The following is a 24,545-nucleotide window of genomic DNA, read 5'->3' on the forward strand; positions in this document are numbered from 1 at the left end:
ACAATCTGGTTGTAATAACCGATAGGTCGTTGTAAACGATGTCGTTATAAACGGTTTTGACTGTATATAGCTTACTAGTTAGCTACGCGTTACTGAACTGGCAACGCCACCTCTTAGTAGAATAGGTAACCAATATTAGGTTGTACTTAATAATATAAGAATCTCACTAGGTTTATAACATTACTATGCATTTTGGTAAAATATGGTATTAATGTAACCCCGTATAATTACGTATTTTCACATATGTAGATGAAGACGTGAGAACTAGCTTATATTTTCTTTAGTCAACTAGTAATCATGAATTAATATAATACAATTTGTATTCCATATAAATAAAAAAATATTACTAATTGTCTTATTACAGGACAAAAAGAACTATTTTAAAAGGAATGAGTATGTCAAGTAACTTGTTATAACCAATGCGACGTGCTTTGATTCGTGACAAATTAAAAAGTTTTCACGATTATCCGCATTGCAGTGTGCTCGTTGTCCTTGCATACAACGGTTGGTATTTCTGCTATAAATAACACCAAATAAGTTGCACTAAATTTTTCCATGCGTCTATTGAGTTTAAATAACTCGTATTTAATAAAAACATTTACAAATACTCTCCAATAATTGTTTTGCAATCAAGAAAAGTATCATTCATATAATAATAATCAGTGGCGCTGCAACCTCTGTAGGTCTAGGCCTCAGATTTCCGAATTTGTTTCATGATAATTTTGCAATCTAATAGGCAAGTAGGTGATCAACCTCCAGTGCCTGACACACGCCGTAGTATTTTTGGGTCGGTTTCCTCGCTGTTTTCCTTCACCGTTCGAGCGAATGTTAAATGCGCACATAGAAATAAAGTCCATTGATGCACAGCCGGGGATCGAACCTACGACCTCAGGGATGAGGGTCGCACGCTGAAGCCATTAGGCCAACACTGCTCTGTATATCATTCAAAACAGTTGATTAAGCCAATGTATAATCATAATATGTATATTATAATGTTTAGCTAATGTTATCGAAGTCTTGCCTTATGGTTCCAAAATACAATCTCAAGTAATCATCTTTCTTAATCTATGATTTCAACTATTATCTATGGCCTCTATCGAGTAGTACTGCCGAATTCCTGTCCTTACTTGTAACCAACCATTTTATTAAGTACATCGTAAGCGCGAATTCTTGGCATTCTTTTAGTTGCATCTGCTACATGCTGGTCGGATACATGAGTAGGTAAAGGGCACACACCGTATATCCTACGATAAATAATATGTTGTTTCAACTAATGAAATCAATAGTAATTGTCATTAATTGTTTGTCAAGTTTCGAAATATTGCTCAAGATTTAGAATTTGGTCTTAAGTAAGGTGCTGTTCTTTTTATGTATTACGTTTCTATGGCTTTCATAAGCTGTTACAGCCTCATTGAATCAATGTCTAGTGACGTCACAATATATAGCCTAATAGCATTATCATCGGAATACATAAAAGTACATTAACACGAAAATTAACTGGTCCGACAGTATAAGTTATGTACTTAATTGTCAAAGTCTAATATAATAACTTAAGTTATAAAATTATTTTAGCTCACTCAAGGGTTCACGGGTTGATTTGGGTATTATTTTTAACAAAGAATTAAATGCTATTTGCGTATTTCTTCTGGGACTGGAATCGGGACTCACACCAGACATCCAGCAGCTACTCAGAGAGCTGGGTGAGGAATACCCACTAAAATACTCCTCGGGTGCTTCCCACCGCATAAAGAGTGTCGATCTATGGGAACCAAGCCCAGTCGTATCCTTGTGTCCCTTAAATTATTATTTTTTTGTCTTTGTCTTTCATCTAACATCTTTCAGCCCATCGCGTGAGAGTTTTGACCATTCGCTGAGTCAAAACTGAACATTGAAGACCTTTCTACGATATCATGCTTGTTTACTCTACCATTGGAGATCTGAATATGGATTTAAGTACAGCTATGGGTAATATTACGAATCTTATATATAAAATTCTCGTGTCACAATGTTAGTTACCATACTCCTCCGAAACGGCTTGACCGATTTTTATCAAATTTTATATACATATTCAGTAGGTCTGAGAATCGGCTACTATCTATCTTTCAACCCCTTAAGTGATAAGGGGTGTCCACCCCAAAAAAAAAATTATTCTTTAAATTATTCTTTTGTTTTTATTTTATTTTATGATACAAAAATACTACTATCAACCCCTATTTTTTATTATTGTAGATACTTTTTTTATTGAACAAAAAAAAATACTAGAATAACTAGCAATAATATACTACATGGCAAAACAACGTTTGCCGGGACAGCTAGTAGTACTAACTAATATTTAAAAGGTACTAGCCTAGTACCTTTTAAATATTAGTTAACTAACTATTTGAAATCTGTATATTCGTCCTGTAGATATTAAAAATGTTTCACTATGCCATATTGTAAAGGCTGATGCCCTGAGTTTTGTAGGCTATATTTAATTTCAAAATATTTATAAAAACAAAATTCATCCATGCGAAGGTGCGATAGGCCGCTAGTGTATTATTTAATTGACAATTGAATCTCAACAAACATACGTTTGGATTTATATTATAAAAGTCATGTATCGATATTGTTTGTTTACTTAATTGAATGGACGCAGTCAAAGTCTTGCGAAATCAATCTACCAAACTATTATTATTTTCTACTGTACAAAGTGTATAAGGTAATCACAAAGGTACGTATACTTAAGACTAATCACGATTAATATAATAATTTGTTAAGTAAGAAACAAAAACGTTTAAATCTGTTTCACTGTTTCAACACGAGACAGTTTTGAATTAGCTATCCCTTGCGGTAACTTCCCTAATCTCTAACCACGCATGCGCAAAAATTATTCTTCCCGACAGTCAGCTGTGTAACATGGTGGGTGGCCCTCGTGATTTTGTCTTAAACTCTTAAATATAAAACCTGTTTATTATAACTTAGATTTTAAGTAATCCGTGTTGTATAAATTGTGTTTTCATTCAAATGTGTGCAATGTGACGTATTGTAGTGTGTTGTGATTGTTCGTAATAGGCAGCGGCGGTCGCTTTGAGGTATGTTTGGAAAATTTGATTATTTTCACGTGTTGTTATTAATTTATATTTCATTTTGCTTTTAGTTAATTCTAATTTGATACTAGGACTACAGATAGCTTCAATGGTCCAGTCGATTTTAGCGAGTAGCAAATGCAAAGTGTACATAATATGTGAAAATCTCACCTCAGTGGCTTAGGGGTTAAACCACGTAATAAACTGGAGACTTTCGATTCACAATTGAATATTTTAATATATATTTTATTATAGAGCAATAAATGTCCTATTTAAACAATCTACAATTTGTCAGTTATCTAAACTAATATAACAGGAAAAAACAAACATTCATTTACCGTTTCATTATTCATAAGTAACATAGACTAAATTTTCATTTTGTTACAAAGAACAATTAAAGTCTAGACGTTTCGATTATCCAAGAGAGCCAGTTCTACAGTATTTTGACTAATATTTATTACATGTAATTTCAGTTGCTATAGCTAACATAGGAATAGGAAGCTGAAAGGCGGATTCTATTTTAATTGTGACGTTTCCTTTAAAATGTTCTTAAGATACATATCATATTGCATTTTTGTATTCACATTTTGTCATTATTAATAGTGTCATAATTAAAGGCTGGTGGACTCAGTTTCCGCACTTATAAGTTTCGTTGTGCGTAAACTCCCGGCTAACTAAGACATCCTAGCTCCTTCCAGAAGCACAGAAGTCTCCTGGGCACATCACTGACTTCACGGACGGACCTCACTGTTCCTAGGATTCCCGTACATTGGTTACCACAGCCACGCATTCCAGGACTACGTGGGGACTGTGACTAATTCCTCTGCGCTGAAATAGACCGTAATTGTCCCTATCATTGTTCTGAGATTAGCTCTGTTAAGGCTTAGAAGTCGCTTTGTAATTAGCGGGTCAACTGCTGGCAGATATTTTGGACTGTCCGCAGACCGCGTTTCGCTACCATCGGTGATGTTGGAAATCTGTAGGTCTTTGGCGCATCCAGGTTCGCACTAAGTGATCAGCTTTCTCTATTGTGGATTTTCAGTGTCTATAAACATCCTTATGATGTTTGCTCTTGCCGTGTGTTATATCATAATGCGCACAATAGAAAAATATTCATGAGGAATTGCACGCTTCTGGTCTAATATTACTCTTAATAAAATACATACATACTACGTATGTACATTCTAAAATGTAGATACTTTTGTCCTGACTTAGGTAAGATTTTATATATAATTAAAAAGCTATGTTCCCCATCGAACTGAATAAAAAAATAATTGAACAACCGTAACTAATAGAATTGATTCTTTAACAAAAAACACGACAAAAAGCCATGAATAAACAGGACTTTAAGTTTGTTTTTGTACCAATTTTAAGCCGAAGGAACGCCACATTGGCACGTTCTTTAAAAAAAGTTGTCTTAGGGTTCGATAGGTGATTTTATTACACCTACTAAACCAATGGTAACTGAGCCGTTGATCGATCGTTATAAAATTAGTTGATTAGTACATAACTAAGTAGTAAAGCAAAATATATGTTTTAACGTAGCAATACACGTTCCTACGTTCCAACCATTCAAAATGGGGTGAAAATTGGTCCATAAAGTTATTTAAATTAAATACAGTGACCTTAGAAATAGTTATAATTATAATTTATATGTTGCAGCATCCGCCTGTGACCTACTATTATCTAAATGTGTGTACATCTCTATCAGAAAGGCTGTATTTATTCTCTATACTTTCTTAAACACTACGTAGCTTTTTGGACCAATCTATGAAAAAAACAGACAATTAACCTTACCTTACCTTTTTCCTTCTGTCAGAATCACTTGTGACTTATTCCTCTACTTCGCTGTCGGAGTAACCCTATTGAGTCTAGGGTTACTAGATAACAGAACGCTCCTACCTTCGATGTTAGAATTGCCCTAATTGGTATAAATTTACTTGCGTTTTAATACAGAACCATGAAACAAAGTGATTGAACATTCCTACACTCAGGTAACACGATCCACGTTTGGTTCGGTCACACCCCACACATTGCGTCAAAATATCACCTATTGTTAGACACAAAGCTTTTTTGGTGTTATTGGTGGGCGGTGTCAAGCAATGATTGTGTGAAAATAAGTAGCTATTGAATAGTGATGAAATTGGTAAAATAGCGACCGTTTTCGTCAATTAGTACGCTAAACCTGGATTGAGTTATACAATGTAAGAGGGGTTAGGTATAACGGATTTTTTTTTAATGGGTAAAAAACATAGGACGTTTCCTCAGACAACGATAATAATATTACGTGTCGATAATAATATTCATTGATTGTATAAGTGTCTATTCAACGCGTTACTTATGGTAAAATAAGGAGTAAAACAGAATATTATTATGATTTGTTAAAGCCAAAAATGAATTTTTAATTTATATGATGTATCTTTTATTATTTTCGCAATAGATGGAGTCATACGTATAATAACGAACAATAATAATTAAGCCTCATTTATTCCTTGAAAAATTTACAAAATAAAATTTACAAAATATACACACACACACACAAAATACACAAAATACATACATATATACATATACACACATCATATATATATATATATTCGGTATACTCTTATTGAGTATAGGCCTCCTCCAATTGACTCCATCTCTCTCTGTTTTGAGCATTTTTCTCCCAATCCTCTCCACCAACTTTCTTTAGCTCGTCGGCCCACCGTGCAAGAGGGCGACCACGCTTTCTTTTTCCTGGTGGCCCTTTCCACTTTGTTACCCTTTTTGTCCATCTGCCATTATTCATTCGAGCGGTATGGCCCGCCCATTTCCACTTAAGTTTTTTGCAATAGGACAGTGCATCAATAACCTTTGTTTTGTTTCTTATTTGTGTACTTCTGATCTTGTCCTTCAGTTTTAAATTGAGTATACTGCGTTCCATTCCTCGTTGACAAGTTGTTATTTTTCTATTTGTGTTCGAGTCATATATCCATGATTGGCAACCGTAAGAAAGACATGGCAATATACACGTGTCTAAGACTTTCTTTTTTAGGTATATTGGTATCTCTGCCTTCAGTACTTCTTTGTATCCCCAGAATTTGTTCCATGACATCCTAGTTCTCCTATCAACTTCGTCATGATGCCGTGAATTTTTAAAAGATATTTCCTTACCCAAATATATGTATTGTTGCACGTATTCTAAGGGGTATCCATTAATTTGGACAGGATCCTGTACGTGATTTGTCATTATTTTTGTTTTGGTTTTGTTTAATTCCAATCCTATTGCTCGGCTAATAGAACAGAGTTCGTTTATCATTTCCTCTAATTGTAGTGATGTTTCTGAGAATAAAACGATGTCATCAGCAAATCTCAAGTTGTTTAAGTAATTACCAATAACGAACAAAGAATTCCATTAATGTTGTTGTAAGCAACATCTCTCTTATAAGAGAACGTAAAAGATGTTTTTTTAATAATTTTAACATTACCAACAACTTTTTTAAAGGATTTGAAGTTATTTTTTTATAATTTTACATAATTTTAAATTTATAATAAAACATAACTTCAAATCCGTTAAAAAAGTGTTTTTCTATGTCTAAAAGTTATGTCAATATATACATTACATTACATATAGTTATTGTCTTTTACAATAACTATATGTAATGTAATGTATATTACCAACTACTATGTAATGTTGTATGTGACCATAAGTCAAGTCTTAATTGCAACGCAATAAAACCTAAGCCGAATAAGACGGGATTAATTTAACTAGAATGAAGTGAAGGGGCTTACCTCTTAATTACAGCTTAGTTCCCTTTGAATTTAATGCGGCAATTTTAATTGCATATGCAAATTTAGTGAGACTTTAAAATAAACAGATTTTTGTGTAAACAATACATAAACGATAAAGAAAAATATAAAAATAATTTCTGCGACCCTGCCAGGATTCGAACCTGGAATCTTCTGATCCGTAGTCAGACGCGTTATCCGTTGCGCCACAGGGCCGTTGTTAGATCGTACGAATTTGTAGTAAAGCTGGTAAAATAATGAAAACAGAGACAATGCAAAACTCGGATCGATTTTTGCTTCACTTTGGCTAGAATACCACAACTCGGCTGCTCTTTACACTATTATTTTTAAACGAAAACTTTGTCTGTATATAATTTAGTGATTTCGTTTATAAATTACAATAATGTTTGAAGTAAATCTTAACTTGTGATTTACTATGCCAAAACTGCTCTATAGACTTTCGTAACTTTGAAGTAATCTTATTTTGATCTACTAGTTCATAATTTATTTAACGTAGTTTAATTCCAACCAAATTAACTTATCAAAGAGAAATAATATTATTTTAAATAACAAATAATTATCAGGTGATTATCTTAGTGAGTTAACAATTAAGATGCTCAAATCTATAGATTTATATCTTCAATTATAATTTTCTTATTTCTTTATGATTATTATTTTGTTACTCTATGTGGATGTGCAGACTCTAGTTATTAATAACCAAAAATCGAACAAAGGCACAGTTCGATGATAAACATTAATACTATACGATTTAATCTTTTTTAATCCTTCAGAACCTATGTATATCCTAGAATGACAGTAGGGTTAGGCCCTCCCAGACGAGGTGGGTGTGGGGGTGTGGGGGACACACGCAAGCGTTCGGGAATTGCTTTGACGCATTCCCGTATTTTCCATTGAGTCATTTTTTAATGGGATACAGCGAAATTATACGTCGCGACGGCTTATACCGATTAACATACAATTTATTATATGTGCGACAATTTGAAAGGGACTTTCAAACGTCTATTACTAATTCTCAAAAGATTTAAGCTCACGTAAAAAATACATTTACACGTTGTAGAGTAATTTTTAGTTCTTTTGACATTTTTTACATATGCGTACTTATAGGTAGATGTTAAACTATTTATAAACTTAGTTAATAATGATTTTTTTATATAAAAATTTGTTACATTAATTTGTAAGAGACAAGTCTGTACATTTCGCTTACTCAAGTTTTCTTAATTAATGTACTTTTCTTTTTTGGCGTTCATAAGTGTACATTGTGTTACCTACATGAATAAATGATTTTTGTCTTTGACTTTGACTTCTGAGTTTTATAAGCGTGGCCTAACACCTAGATCGGTGTTAGAGTATAGCCGACGCTGGCACTCTCTTTAGCTTTATAAGCGTATTACATTTAACTTATGTCTCTTTTTTCTACTATTATACGTATATCTATATATTTCACCAGTATTAACAGAACTAATCTAAGCGTACGACCAACCAGGCGATAAACCACTCCTTATATGTTTATTCGTTTGTACAACAGAATTTCCAAGCGAAATTAGAGAATTATCACTAAATAAATTTAAAACTCTCGTTGAACGTAAATTAATCATTAAAGCATTTGATAAATTTGACGGTTATTCAAATGATCCTAATCCTTAGGATTGATTTGCTCCAGTTCAAACAATTTGTATGACTCAAAACTTGGCGATTAAAAAGAGTGGCGGAGAGGTCCTCGACGCCCTTGACTTGCGAACTGGTAGAAAATGTAAATTTAGAATCAATTTTACATATTTTCTGTTGACGTTAATAACGTGTACTTAGTTACCTATATGAATATTCTCATATTAGAGAATAAAATTATGTAAAGAAACAATGAATAGCAACTTTGTGGCGTGTTGGATTCTGTAAAGCAAGATTTATATGGATAAGTACAAGTGTTTATTATAAAACTTATATTTTTAATATTATATTGTTTAATTTTTTACATAAAATACAAGTGATATAAAAACTATTAATCGTGATTATTTGTTTGTATTATGTGTGGTTCAGTAGTGAAACCACTAAAAAATAAACATTTCGTTTAGTAAAGCGTGGTTCGATTCCCGACGAATCAATTGTTTCTGGCTTGACACAGATTCTCTTGTCTATTAAGAAAAATGATTATCTCTGCTCTATGCTCTATTAAAAGGTTATCAGACTTGTGTGTATATGATTTTTTAAATTGTCCGTGTGCTTTGTTCTTTTATAAAATTCTAAGAATTTAAAAACAATAACGATAACATACTTAAATCATTTTATAAAATAAAGGACAGTCACTTTGACAACATATTCATTGTATTACGTGAACAAAGGGGAATTGACTTACTGCTGACAAAAGACTCACAAACTCAAACTTACACAGCGCTGTTCCAGTCGTTCTTATTCCACTTCAGCTCTAACATTTTCTGCCTCTTATAAGCTTTATATTTTCTTTTATTATTGTTTTTAAATTTAACCCTATAAATTATGATTTCCAAATAAACATAGTAAAACCTTACCGGTTTGTTTAATTTTTAAAAGCCTTAAAAAACCCGAAGGATTTGTAGAAGCTTGTAAGGTCTAAAGCTTCGTACTAATAAATATAACGTTCGCTACTAATAAAGTATAATGCTATAAATTTTCTTAGAGATATAGGAGATTGACTAAATCTTTTATCGACCCAAGTCAAACTATGTATAATAAAATACACAGATCTAAGTCACGCGTTTTCGACTACCATCCTCATATCCTTTTTAAAAAAATAAACTAATTAACACTCTTATATTCTTTAATAGGCAATAAAATTATTATTGTTATTTAATCTTTTTTTTTCTTCTTTTTTTTATGGTTAATAGACAAGACTATCGATTCTTATATAGGTACATATAGAAACTAACATACTCGGCTGTAGACAACAAAAGACAATTTTTATTCTTCAAGAAGGATTTATTACGTCAAAAGATCACTGACCTTAAATTTAATAAGCCTTTTAGTATCTTACAGCCGCTCTCAGAGTTGTTAATTAAAAATGAATAGTTACTTAAGCCCATCGGGAGCACAGAAACGTCTTTCGTTGCCTTTCAATTCAATGTCGGAGTTGCTTCATTCTTTAGATATATAATTATTAATCTACGATTGGAGAGACGTTAATGCACTGATTACGGCTGTTAGAAGGTTAAAACCGCACAGTACCATGTTATTATATTAGCTTCTGCAGTCGGTCAGGTATGTTTACCGAGATCCGAGTTGACGGTTTTAATGCCAACATTCAAAAGGGTGGTATCTTTCGTGCATCGTGTTAGGCATAGAACCAATGGTATCCAAAACGTATGCTTTGCATATATTTTTTTGCGTCCATGCCCCAATATAGGAGTATGTTTGTTTGTTGAGTAACCAATACTAAGATAGTTGTTCGGACTAATACCTGCTGAGTTTCATCATCGGACGTCGAGGCAGAATACAAAATGCCATCCGTATCACCTTGACGTTCGTCGTTCCACAACTAAGCGATTTTTAAGGCAATTTCTGCCACGCACCACCACCATGTGGAACTAGGTGCCCCATGAAGTATTTCTGAACCAAATCGACTTAGGGTCCTTCAAGAAAAGAGCGTACCAATTCTTGAATGCCGGCAGCGCGCTTTCGAGCTTTCTGGCAGTGCAAGTGTCCATGGGCATTTAACATCAGATAGCAACTATGACCGAATTCTTACTCACTCTAACTTAAACTAATGTATATCAATATGTAATCTTAAATAAAGGACTTATTATTATTAACACCATATTGTTAATGCAAGAAGTACTATATTTTCTTTCAGCGTGTTTATGACATGTATGTGCTCGACATCTTGAGACGTGTGTGAATAACATCCGCACTGGCTGCACTCGTAAACGCATTTCCGCTGCGCCCTGCTCTCAAGGGCGGAGCGATGTCGATAAATATTACGATTAATTTTGAATAATCACAAAGTAAATCAGTGTGGGCAGTGTTCAAGCATCGGCTGTATACCAATGGACTTCTTATGTGCCTTTAATACTCTCTCGTACGGTGAAGGAACTCGTGAAGATCTGGGTGTGTCTAAGACTGAAAAGTTCGACGGCGTGTGTCGGGCAAATAAGGCTCTATTAGAAAAAACAAATGACCACGAAACACATACATAAATAGGCGGTTGGTTATAATCCAAAAGCATGTTTAATCACTATTAAACTTGACTAGGTAGTATTTACTAAAATATACATATAAATATAAAGAGGAATTGATTTTATCACAAGAACATAGCTTGTATCTCCAAAATTGTCTATGATATACGATTTAAAAACTTAACATTGTCAGCACGTTTGTTTTATAAGTATTGCAATTTATAAATTACAAAGAAAAATTATTTAGTACCAAAATGAATAAAAGGAAAATTTAAGATATAGTAGTAGAATTTACTGGAACAATGTAGTGTTATAGCACTAATAGTGTTAGCTAGACCTTGGCAATGGCATGAGGTAATGAGATTATTTAGTTGCTGGCACTCGTCTTCCGTGTTCACTTCAATTTACATCAATTTGAATGTTTTACTATGTTTCTCCTTATATGGTCTCAATATGTTGTTTGTTTGCATAGCAACTCTTCAAATTCTTCCATTAAAAATTAAAGACAAAGTGATAAAAAGTCTTACTTGGAAAGGGACTCCCATCGGAAACCTGGGAAGATTAAATAAAACAGACAGCGAAGAAATATAGGTAAAAAATGGTGAAGATAAGAGACAAATGGAAGAATTTGGAGGGGGCCTTCACTGCGTTGGAGGTCGTGTACTAATATTAAAAACAAGAATAACACAAAATTATTGTTATCCTTACTATAGCATTTTAATATAGGCTACTTTTATTTCATTTTATTTATTTTATATTTTAAACCAACATCGATAAAATATATTCAGAATCACATCCCTATGGGAAACGGTCCATTGAGTCGAGGAATTAGTGCGGGGGTCAGTAGTGTCTTTGTTCGGGATATCGACAATTTATACCAATAACTTTTCAATAAACGGCTCGTTGACTCGAGTGCTCTCGTTAAGAGAGCTTTTATTACTTAGGGTTGAGTACTTTGTTTAATTTAAATCATGTTTATAGTTACTTAGTGTTTATATGTTTTTACGTTACTAAATTTTTTCATAGGCAACAGTTATGTCGCTCAAAAGGCAAATTCAGCGAAGTAAATACATATATAGTGCAGTATATGTATAACTTAATAAGTATCTATTTAATAACATTGCATATGAAGGGTACAGGTAAAGAAGTACCTTGATTTGCGATCTTTTCTGTTGACGTTCCATAAGTTACTTGTTTATATATATGAGTAAAGTTATTTTGAGTTTGAGTTTGAAGGATCATAGTTAGTATTTTTACAAAACTGAGTTGAAAATGCCATCTAGTAGAAAATAAGGAAGCAACACATTGTTTAATACATATTTTAAGAATAAATATGTTTTTTGTTATGATGTGAAAAATATTTTTTTTTTGACAGTGATCCTTTCCCTGTACCCTTGATATGAACAACAGAGCACAGCCTTGCGATTCTGTAACTCACAATAAACTAAAAGCTCCCTCCTCATCAGAATGCCAAATCATAAAATGACTGCTTCACGGCTGATTTGAGCGCGACCGCCGCTGCGAAAACCGCTGTGTGAGTTCGAAAAGTGAGTTACAGAATCGCAAGGCTGGTGACCATAATATCGACCATACCATTTAGCCATGTTTCGTCTATGACACTCCATTTTTGAATTCTACGATTTTCTACGATTACATTTTTTTTAAATTCTTACTTTCAACATGAAGAACATTAACTAATTTACAAAGTTATTAATACTTTACAATGACGGTGTGAAAATTCCCATCGGTACCTTTCGCATCGGTTACGTGGCAACAGAAAGCAAACAGAATTTCCCAGCGATTAGCTTTCCCCAGCCAATAAATAATTCCTTCTTGAATACGTTTATCATTAAAATCATAATTTTTTCATTAAATCACAAACAATTCTGTCATAATAATGGTTGATTGCAAGCATCTTGTAAAAAATAAAATAAAATAATAAATGTAAATCAGTGGCGCTACAACCTTTTTAGGTGTGGGCCTCAGATTTCTGTATCTGTTTCATGATAATTTGTCATTCTAACAGGCATGTCGGTGATCAGCCTTCTGTGACTGACAAACGCCGTCGACTTTTTAGGTCTAAGGCAAGTCGGTTTCCTCACGATGTTTTCCTTCACCGTTCGATCGAATGTGAAATGCGCACATGGAAAGAAAGTCCATTGGTGCCGGGGAGCGAACCTACTACTTCAGGGATGAGAGTCGCACGCTGAAGCCAGTAGGCCAACACTGATCCATATGAAAACAAATCCAAAACAAAAAGAGCCTAGCTCTTTTCTTTCGTTCTAGGCCTTTAATTTTAGAAATGACAGCAAATGGAAATTAACAGATTTTTGACGTTTATAACTGTACAATGTACATAAATAATACATACATATATATTGACTACATAAATAAATTATATTTGATTTAAAACTATCTACTTTATTTTTCCAACTCCAACCAACTCTTTTATTTGATATTGGTTGAAAATTCATTGTATAATTTGCCATATAAGATATATCGGTAATAAAGCAATATAAATATTCATCATACCATCTTTATCATCAGCCTCTTTTTTGGTTAATTTCTGGACGCTAGACGCTAGAGCTCCTCCAGTACTCTGGCATCTCTGGATCGTCGATAGGAAAAATTATATATTTTCTTGTCATACAGTCGAGATGCTTTACGGAACTTTACCCCGTTCTACCATTCCTTGAAATTGGTTACCCGAATAACAGCCGCTTAAGATCATAATCCTAATAATCATCGCAACGTTTAATAAGCTGACAACACCATCACTTGTAAGTGTCAGTGTAACGAAACACTTGCCCTTCTATAAGCAATGTAATATTTTTAAACATTGGTAGCAATAATAAGGAATTAATAAGTATATTAATATACATCACTTGCTCATATTAACTTATTTATAAGGAAAAGGTTTTGGCGCCAATACAACTGGCACCAAGTCTATAAAATTACTTCCTGGCGAAATATTTTTCGTGTTATCGGTTACAGATAACAATTATTATGTGTAATTGATATTTTTACGTGGTGTACGTGCTGAATGTCACATAGGTGAGATTTGCGGGGAAGGGACGTGACGCGAAGGTAACAAATGGATGGGGTCGGGATCATCTCTCAGTTTTACTGCTTATGCTATTTTAATTTAATCTAATAGCTCCTGTATTAGAAAAGAAGATCAAACAGCGTGTAGGTAATGCCAGATTCACGCATCCGGCATATCTGGCGTCGTCTTTTTTACTGACTTACCTATAAAGTATAATTTGAAAATATTTTATGGTCAAAAAGTATCTTATTTAGAGAACAGCGTTGGTAGATCAACCATTGGTAGATATTACGAATGATATTTCGATATAGAACCCAGGTGTAACTGAATTTCGAGGCCGTTTGGACAAGATCGTAAGTTTATTAACAGATGAAAACCTGTATTGCAATGTTTCAGTAACATATTCTAGCAATGTTGTCCTGGCAACATGAAATGAATCCGAAGTCTGAACACACAGTCGGAAGTTTATTTATAGAAGTTGCTCAATCTTCCTAGAAAGAGGTGTCATACAAATTGCTCAATGAAATTCCTGACCGGCTTCGAACCTGCTACCCACGACGCATTGAGAAACGTCACGCGATGAATTACTGAATAGATTAACATTTGCTATGAATAAGCGTGTTGCTATAAAGAGAAAGTAAAGTATTGCCTAAGTGAGATAGGTTTTAAATTTGGTCTTCAATATAAATTATTATTGCTTCAGGAAGGACGAAATATTGCAGATTGTAATGCAAAGGTATAAATATCGACTATTTAACACATGTTATTAGTATCTTTCCAAAACTGGAAAATATTTATTATTATATTACATTTGCGTAAAATTAACTATTTTTCGGGGGTTTGTTAGAGTCTGAACTTAGGTATTTTCCTTATTTGTACGGTTCAGAGTCCTGGTTAATTCGTGGAACTGAAAAAAGATCGAGACATTCGAGATGTGGTGTTAGAGGATAATGTTGCGAATACTATGGTCTGCAAAAAGATCCAATAAGTCCATTTTCAACCAACTAAAGATCGCTACAAGACTGTCAACTAAAATGAACAAATGGGTGCTTAGCAACTTAGACCATTTTGCTAGGAGAGACACGGTCTCGACAAACTGGTGTAGGGAGGAGTGATGGCAGAAGAAGTCGGGCTAGATCGCCTACCCGTTGGTCTGACCAAATAATTATGGGTATCAATATCCCTAATGCACTGAGACAAGCTGAGAATAGAGTAGTTTGGAGGTTTGGCTGGGAGGCAAGTCGACGTATCGGTTAGGGGTTTTCAAAACAGGCACCACCTTCAGTAATGAAGACTCAAAAGAACATGTTAGAGGCTGATTTTTTGATTTAATCAAATAATTTTTTACGTTTATATAAAATATTTTATGCATTTTATATGAAAGTTGATATTATTGAAAATACATTTATAATTATAATTATAAGCTAGGATTAAATCACTCCAATTTGTAAGTCGTGTTTTAAAGATTCTTTCATCTTAGACAGCGAAATAGGCATGCTCAGTTTCCCACGAAGGCTTAACAAAATTCCACGCAATTCTCAAATTAGAATTACTTAATAGAATAATGAATAAATCTTAAAATGTGTACTTGTCACTTTGTCACGCGATTGTACAATTCGGAGCGAGCTAGTATTTCTATTGTAACATTAAGATTTAGTCCACTGAATGACAGACGTTAAATCGATCTGAAATAATTTTACTCGCTACCAAAAGTAAATCAATTATTTTTTATGAAAAGTTATTCAACCTTATATTAAAGTGGCCTGAAGTAGTAACCATAGTAACGCACCTCAATTATCTCCACGGTCCACGTTTTACAAGAAGTCCGAACGGCCAGAACAGACAGTTAGTATCATTGTTATTGCCAAGCACGTAAGTACACAAGAGTCCTGAGGTGCATAGTATACCCTTTGCAGTAGCGTTTTAACTAAAACTGCACAAAATCTTACGAGCCGATGCCAATTCTTATTATATTATTTTTAAAAAGCGAACCAAATGGGTTACGAACAGGAAGGACTAAAACTAAAAATCAGTTTCTTATAGTTTAAATAGATATTAGTTTTTTCATCAAACATTTTAGTGCGTTACCAACATGACGAAAATAGACAAAATTTACGTATTTTTTTTATAATTTAACTTTTGGGCCTCATGTTATATTTAAAGGTATCACAGAAATTAAAATGGCAATTCTATGTCTGCTTATTAGAACTAACTTCTTTAATAATATAATAATAATAGACAAATCATTTGTAATTATACATTAATAATGTCAAAATGGTAAAGGGGCCGTCAGTTTACAGCGTTTCCCCTTAGGCAGTGTTAATTTAAAAAAAAAACAGTGGCGCACCCACCTTCTTTAGGTCTGGGCCTCAGATTTCTGGAACTGTTTATTGACCATTTTTAAATCTAATAGGCATGTAGGTGATCAGCCTCCAGTGCCTGACACACGCCGTCGACTTTTTGGGTCTAAGACATGTCGGCTTCCTGACGATGTTTTCCTTCACCGTTCGAACGAATGTTAAATGCGCACATAGAAAAAAAGTCCATTGGTACACAGCTGGGGATCGAACCTACGACCCCAGCTGAGGATGAGAGTAGCACGCTGAAGCCACTAGGCCATCACTGCTCAAGAGTTAATTTTAAAATGAATAATAAGAAGCCATCCTCATGTTATCGCATAACTCCTACTAGTATTAGGCCTAAGTAATTAATGCGACAAGCTGGCTCATTAATAGTAGATTGAAATTGTTCGTTTGTTCGGAAACCGGCTGAATACCACTTATCTGTCGCAAGTCCATGTTCTGTAACAACATATCTACATTAATATTGTCAAGAGGAAATTCAAGTTCTTGTTTATTTGTTTGTTATAGGTACATTTTAAATGTTTGAGAAAAGTGTCTCAGGGAGATATCGAGTAGAAATAAAACAGAGCGCTTCAGGTAAATCATAATATTATTAGCTCATTAGAAAATCTATCACAGATATTGTACTAAAAGTTTGTCAATGAAAAGTTCTCCAAGTTCTCTCACTATATAGCCTCACTGTTTGTATTAATAATATGTTAAATGATATGGTTATTGGTTATATATAAAGTTTAAGTTAATACAAATCGTATTTTTAATATGTACCTAATATGATATATACCCCAGAGTTCTAAGTTAGGGCAGAATCTGTTATATATTTCTAATCCGACATTACAAGTGGGCTGAAAAGTTCGTAGGCTAACATAGGAAAAATAATTTTTTGATAGAATTTTCTTAGATTATTCAATATGGTAATATTCGCCTTCGAGAGCGATTATAGCGGTCATACCATTTTATACTACGATTTGTCTTTGGCCTCAAAAATTTTCCTCAGTTTTGGCGATCCTTCATCAGTGCATATTTTCTGCTCTGCGAGCGTTCTCTTGAGGTCTTTAAATACGCAGGTAAATAACTGTCAATGTTAATAACTGGACAAGTTAAAAAGTGATTAATTAAAAAACTGTCAAAATATTGTCACTTAATCCGTTTAAAGCCTACGTTGTTGAAAAATTAAGCTTTAAAGTTAAATGAGGAAGCTGTTAAAGAGGTTTTAAAGGATCGATTTTATATTACTTTGTGTGGCAATATTGTCTGATGACATTTTTTTTTTAAATTAAGTAATAGTTGACGTTTTTAGTAAGGAAAGAAAAGAAGTAGGTTCACCCGCCTCTCGCTAATGTGAAGATATTATTTTCAACTAAACGTACTATATAAATTGACCTAATAGTAAACTATTGAAATCTCCGCAACGACACATGCGCAGGAATTCTATTTTCAAACGCAAGTTCATTACCTCACAAACATGCAAGCAGTGAAGCGCAATGCCGGCGTAGAATATTCTATTCCATATATTTCTTACATACAAAACAAAAACAAAAATTATTTCACGCAAAAAATGGCGTTTAGTCCTTACGCCAACTGTCAAATGCGTGAAATTAAATCCTCATTAAGTAAACACAAATTTCGTTCTTGCGAATAAATTAATAAAAACAAAAATTACAAACAGAATTACTAATGTATTTTGGTTCTCTGGAGACGACAATAACAAGATCAACAAGAGTTAATTAGTTAATGATCATGTTCTTCGTGAAGGTATCTATAATGAAGCGAATCACAATGTACACGCGTATCTCTATTTCAGTTCTGTATTTAGGCTAAATATGTATTTTTTATACAGAACTGAACACACGTCTGGCCACAATCCGATGTTAAGTGAGATGCGACCTATTGAAGAGCCTGTCCAGTGTCCAAGAGATGCCTATTTAATCGCTGCTTAAATGAATCCATGTTACACTGTCTAGTGAAGATGGAAGATGGAGTTACACTCGTTTGATGTTTTTTAAAAACGACGAATCGTGCAGTGTCGCGCCTGGGGATGTCAACAACAAAGGGGTGGAACTCCAGCGTCCTTCTACGAGCGTTGTTTAGTTAAAGTTGAAAGTAATTGACGACTCATTGGTCTAGTGGTTAGTACCCCTCACTGCGAATCCATGGGTCCCGGGTTCGATCCCCGGCTGAGACGAACATCGATGTGATGAGCATTTGGTGTTGTGCTTAGGTCTTGGGTGTTTAAATATGTATTTATATGTCTATCTATCTATAATATGTATGTATATCCGTTGCCTAGTACCCATAACACAAGCTTCACCAGCTTAGCACGGGACTAGGTCAATTGGTGTGAATTGTCTTTAAAAAAAAAAAATATTGTAATAATCCTTTAAGGTTTGAACCCTACGAATTTTTATATTGTTCATTGACAGTTATCAACCTTGCATATAACACGCGTAATAAAATCTTTAACATATACCCCTTAATGGAACAGATGGTCAGATGACTCAACGGCAAAATTCTAGATTAATGAAAAAAAAATGCAACCTTCTAAAAATATGCGGTCACGGCACGTCAGTCAAACGTAGAATATAATTAACATCAATTATACCTGATTAAACTATTTGTCGACTTCCGGCTTCCGTGTCCGGCGTCCTTAAGGCGCGAGCGAAGATAACGAATGTCAGTGCAATGAACTTATCTTTATTGCGATTTTATTGCGTGTACATCCAAAAATGGTCATAATTATTAAAACAACAAGTTTTATTGTTGAACAAATCATGGATATTGTGGTTTTGACATTGAGTCACGAATGGTACGAGAATAGGTCCAATCGCCTAATAACGCGAAAAATACGGTGCAAAACTGAATGTATAAATTATATAAATAATATTTATTTGCTGTAGTGTTAGGGTCTGTTTCACAATGTATGAATAAAGTACCAAATAGCTATGCAACACATAAATTATTTGGAAGATAAATTGTGCTATTTGACATTCATCGGACTCATAACTTATGATGGACTTTATGTGACGAATAGCGCTATCTGACAGTCGTGAAACGCGACAATAGTGTTTATCCTACCAATAAGTAGTAAATAGCTAATTTGGAACTTATGTAGAACTTATCCGTATATTGTGAAACAGACCCTTAGCCTAGTAGTTTCAGCGTGGGACTCTCATCCCTGAGGTCATATGATCGAACCCCTATGTAATAATGGACTCACTGTCTACTTACACTCGTTCATACGGTGAAGGAAAACATCGTGAGGAAACCGGCATGCCCACAAATTCGATAGCGTGTGTCAGGCACGGAAGACTAACCACCTACTTGCCTATTAAGTAAAAGCAAATATTACGAAACAGATACAGAAATCTGAGGCCCAGACCTAAATGGTTGTAGCGCCATTGGTTAAACGTATGAATTTATCAAAGTGTCTCTATTTGACCATGGTGGTAAATTTATTAAATGTATATATTCGGCGTTTAAAAGATATTTAGTATATTTTTAGGAGTTTTTTCTTTCGTTAATATGAAATGAAATTCATATATTTGTAAGGTTGACGGTTTGATACATGGAAAGGGGACTGGCATTGTCTCTAAAATTTACGCTCAGGATTGAGGATGCCAGTTCCTTTCCAAAGACACATCACTTTTATCATCATCATCAATGGCTGTAGGAAAGCTCCTTATGGGCTTGAGCCAAGTATCTCAATCAGTAAGTATCTCATTGCCATCGCAATCTATCTTGTGCTTCTTGTTTCTGGAACACTTATTGTTTCGAGGTCTTTGACAACTCCATCTCACCAACGCTTCGTCTTTGGGTTATCTCTTGCCATCAGGTTGTGAGTTCAGTAAGGAGCTTGGGGTTACGTTATGAATCATTCGGTGCACATGTTCCAACCACTTGAGCCTGTTGCTTTTATGGATTAGACTGTGTTGGCGCCGTCAATGATGTTAGAAAGGTCTTCATTGAAGCGTATATGTTAACGTAAAATTGTAAACACCGTTAGATTGTAATCTATCTCGCGAGATTATAAACTGTCGAAAGATTGTGAACCTCAGCTTACTGCTTACAATTTAACGTATTATTATTCGGTAGATTGTACTACACTAACTTAGTTATCATTCAAACTTCTTTGGTCAATTACAGATTAATTTTACTTCCCAACGATTTCATATAACTACCGAATAATAATACGTTAAATTGTAAGCAGTTCGTTGAGGTTCACAATCTTTCGACAGTTTATAATCTCGCGAGATAGATTACAATCTAACGGTGTTTACAATTTTACGGTGACATATACACCAAACACATTCATCGCTAACAGAGTCTAAAATTGCTTTTTAAAAGCAAAGCAACAATTTATACGGACCTCGCACTAATAAAACCTTATTAAACATAAACCAACGGTTGTTTCCGTATTGTCTTTTCATAGACAATAAGTAGTTGTCACTGATAATAGAACAAAAAGCTTTTAATTGAAATGTTGTGTTAAATAATGTGGGAAACTCGGAAACAGGCTGTGGGAACACTTGACACCGTTTGAACGATGACATTATGTGTTCCTTATTCTTTGTATAAATAAAAAAAATGGTAACTGTTCTCTGAATTAGTCTTTGTTTTGGGAAATTTGTTGAACATTTGTTTATTTATTTTAACTTTTCATTATTATTTATATATAAAAGTTCGCATATGTATGATCATAACATACGGACACTTGCAACAAATTTGTAATAAATGAAATAAAAAAAAAACTAAATCTAACAGTTTTTAAACTCAAAATATTCCCAAATTTTGAGGCATTTACAAAATTTAAAACATTAGCTGGTTGAAAATTTATTTTTGTGTTAGACAGTCCATTTATTATAAAACTATTATCACGCTACAATAGACACAGCTATCATAAAATAAACATTGTAACTAAAGTTTCTGTATGAATAAAGAAAATTATGTATTTTATCAAAAGAAATCAAAGTTTAATTAATTCTAAAAAATACCGAAAATGTAGGCTTTGTTTGAAATACTGCGCTGCGATCTTTATTTATCAAAACGAGTGCTTTAAAATGTAATAGATTTTGAAGTAAATAAAAAATTATGACACGAATCTCGGAAACGAACCGAGGTTCTTGAGGAGAGCCAGCTATTATCAAAATCAAAATGGAATGTTAATTGATGACGGATATAGACAAAAATAACTCAATAAATTTGATAAATTTCTAATAATATTTAAAATTCATATTAATATAATTCATATCAATAATATTCAAGAGAATAATAATTAAATAAATGTCTAAAACACCACAAAAATATGTTTGAATAATAATAGTATGATATTTATTTCCAACACACAAATATACAGTATTTACTGATATAAATCTGCGGATATGACAGTTACATTACGAATATTACTTCTCAAAACAATACAGTTAAACCTCTTTGCTACGATGTCGTAGGGATTCAACCACAATCGCGTCTAAGCAGGCAAGCGTTTAATGATTTTCACTTCAGGATAATCCTGTTAGTGCACTATTCATGGTGTTGCACTATTACATACTTTTTTTTCAAATACATTTTGTAAATGTACTATAAGAAGAAAGGCTCCAAAACTACATAAAAACTCTTTCATTATTATAACAATACGTTATCCTTGATGAACACGAGGTGATGAATACTTAAAAAAAAGGGTGCGTGTACTTATGTACGCGCGTAAGAAGTTACACTTCTTTGGCATTATTAAAAATAGTTTTTGATTGCAAGCAAATAATTAATTACAATTAAATATTCAAAGACTGGAAAAGGAGTCATTATAGTCAATAAAGTTCAGTTTACATTTGAAAAATTAAATAAATGAATATTTATTATTATTCTCTTACATTAAGTGTAACATAAAGGCTATAATTATTCGAATGTTGTTTTTAAATTTTGTCCAATGCCGTAGCATCTTCCGTGGGCAACTTCATTCTGTTAAATTTTGTGTAACGGTGCGCGCGCATCGTAAAATTTCACTCTCATACATTTTTCATAACACGCCTAAAGAAGTATAACTTCAAAAAGTATTCATCACCTCAGTTCTGTATGTAAATAGGTAGTGTAACCAAAGGTGTTAAAAATACAAATAACATTCCTAAATCACGTATGCTGCAGAAACTATTGACATTAGAGCAAAATAATGTACTACAGTTATATAAAGTACACCAATATCTACTATAAACTATCTAACAAAAAGAGTTTTGCATTTATAAGTCTATTACTAATTACCGAAGTACTAATTTACAGTAAATAAGGTTGAAAAACTGCATACCACAATTTCCTATTCAATATGTGTGGTCTCACGATCTCCAAGTGTCAATAGCATGCAAAGTTAGTGTTAAATCGTGACGTGTATGTGTGTCGAGTGACGCTTGAATGCGCGTGCGCCGTTTTACTTATGATAATATTGCGTTTGACGTTAACATTTGACATTGCCTAACCACACTTAAGATGAAATAGTAAATGTTATATAATATTTGACATGATTTTACATTTTGATTCTTAGTGCAGTGGTGTTAGGCTACACCAATTCAATAATAAAAATACCCTACATCGCTACAGTTTCTCCAGAATTACAAGATTCTGATGATGTCAAAAATGTCGGTTGGACCAGACATTTTGAATAATCAATCACATGTAAAACGTTATATCACACGATTTCGACGAGTTAGGAATATTCTCCTTTTAAAGTCAGTAAAAACAAGGAAGCTTTTATAATAAGAGGTTCGTGTTTATTAGGTGTTATTTAAAGCAGTTATTAAAGTATTTATCTAAACTGTCCTTTGCTATCACCGGGGGCTCTATCAATACACCTAAATAAACTCTTTTGCAAGAAAAACGGGCATCTTAGGAAATTTACATTCTAAGTTCGATGCCAGTTAATTAAATGAAGTCTATATACTTAAAATCGTGTAAATTAATACGCGTGAAGTGAACTCTGACAATTTTTAATAAAATTTATGACGAATTCTTTAAAACCGATGTAGACCAACAATAAGAATCGGCAATGAAGACAAGATTTTTAATTTTTTTAAATTAAATAAAGTTACAAATGTAGAAACCTAAAAAGGTGTTTGACCTCTTCTTGCCAAAATCACAGCTTGAATCCTTCTGAGAATGCTTTCCAGAATGTTTTTAAATACGTTCCCACTCCTCTGCAATTCCTCTTTGTAGCTCCCTGGTGATTTGTGGAGCAGGTTGCACTGATATTACTCATCTCTTTGTTTATTCCAGACATGCATAATTGCATTGTGGTCATGATAGTAATTTACACGATTATAAGGGTCTGTTTCACAATGTATGGATAAAGTATCAAATAGCTATGCAACACATTAATTATTTGGAAGATAAATTGTGCTATTTGACACTTCATCGGACTCATAACTTATGATGGACTTTATGTGACGAATAGCGCTATCTGACAGTCGTGAAACGCAACAATAGTGTTTATCCTACCAATAAGTAATAAATAGCTAATTTGGCACTTATGTGGAACTTATCCGTACATTGTGAAACAGACCCTTAGTATACTGGTCTAAGATCCCGCTGCAGGATTGGTGCGCTCATCGACTATTTGTTTAAAACCAAATTTTTATGTTTATTTATAATTAAGAGAATACATATGTACTAGGGTGCCTATCAAAATTTGGCCGCAATTATTTTTAATTAAATTATTTTTAATTGATTTTTGGTAAAAAATTTCGTTCATTTATTATTTAAATAAAATAACGTCTACATCACGGTAATTAATATGAAGATTCTAAAAAATCACGGGTGCCGTTGCGCATCTGGCCGCACCTCTTTGCAGCCAGGTGTAAACAGGTATGATTTCGATAAATTTATACGTTTATAACCTATTTTTATGAATTATATGTCAAATTGAAGCTAATTTTTTTCTATTAATTATCATATAAAGTTGCTTAATTAAATCTGGCCGCAAATAAGGGCTACTGGCTGTTAAAGATAATAAATATTTAAGGTAGAGTGAAAGAGAGTTAGCGCGTAACATCATTTGTCAGACGAGGACAGCGATTGTCGGCTAAGCGACGCGCTTTTAAGCCATTGCGCATGCGTCGAATGTCAGTGTTCTCAAACTGAATACAGTAGAAGCTCGTTA

At 33.6% G+C, this 24,545-nt stretch overlaps 1 protein-coding gene and 1 non-coding gene across 2 annotated transcripts in view; one reads left to right on the forward strand and one right to left on the reverse strand.

The window, feature by feature from the left end:
* The first annotated feature begins 2,907 nt into the window (after positions 1–2,907).
* LOC125056489 (GAS2-like protein pickled eggs) overlaps positions 2,908–24,545 on the forward strand; it is a 115,445-nt gene continuing 93,807 nt past the window's right edge. The window contains exon 1 of the mRNA XM_047659622.1: positions 2,908–3,071. The gene's annotated coding sequence lies outside the window, so the exon portion shown is untranslated. The remainder of the gene's footprint in view (positions 3,072–24,545) is intronic.
* Positions 6,980–7,052, reverse strand: Trnar-acg. The gene has a single exon. It is a non-coding gene; the product is annotated as a tRNA-Arg (tRNA).

This window comes from Pieris napi, chromosome 2 (assembly GCF_905475465.1).
Source record: "Pieris napi chromosome 2, ilPieNapi1.2, whole genome shotgun sequence".
In the NCBI taxonomy this organism is placed as follows: Eukaryota; Metazoa; Arthropoda; class Insecta; order Lepidoptera; family Pieridae; genus Pieris; species Pieris napi.